The sequence below is a fragment of the Phaethon lepturus genome, unplaced genomic scaffold (genome assembly GCF_000687285.1).
Source record: "Phaethon lepturus isolate BGI_N335 unplaced genomic scaffold, ASM68728v1 scaffold12612, whole genome shotgun sequence".
NCBI lineage: Eukaryota > Metazoa > Chordata > Aves > Phaethontiformes > Phaethontidae > Phaethon > Phaethon lepturus.
In genome coordinates, this window is record NW_010525594.1 from 10969 (window position 1) to 11562 (window position 594).

Here is a 594-nt window from a genome sequence, read left to right on the forward strand (position 1 = left end):
TACTGCAAAAATGAATGCAAATTATTTGGAACCTATTCTGTGAACTATGAACTAATTCATTCACTAAAAGTTTGGCTGATGGCATTTTCAGACATTTCAGAAAAGTAAGTCTTTATGCCTATTCAGAACGACACCACTTCCAAATTGCTGGATCAATTCAACCAATGTTATTAGCTTAATCATTAACAGAAAACAGTATTTATAGGACCACATGATAACTCAGGTTAGAATGGCTGCTAGGAAATCACCTAGCTTAACCTCCTGCTTAAACTAAGGTCTACTATGAGCTCAGACCAGGTTGCTCAGGGTTTTGTCTAGTGAGGTCTTGAAACCCTTCAGGATGGAGAGAGACTACTGCACAGCCTCCCTGGGCAGCCTGCTGGGAGGTCTAGCTGTTCTCATGATGAAACCTTTTCTCTTAAATGCAGCTTGAGTTTATCATTTCGACTTAAGCCCGTTGCCTCGTGCTCCTGCCATGTGCCCTTCTCAAGCACCAGGATCCCTCTTCTTCACCATGACACTGTCAGGTATCCCCCAAAAACACCTCTGCTCCAGGCCCAGTAAGCCCAGTTCCCTCAGCCTCTCCTCACAAGG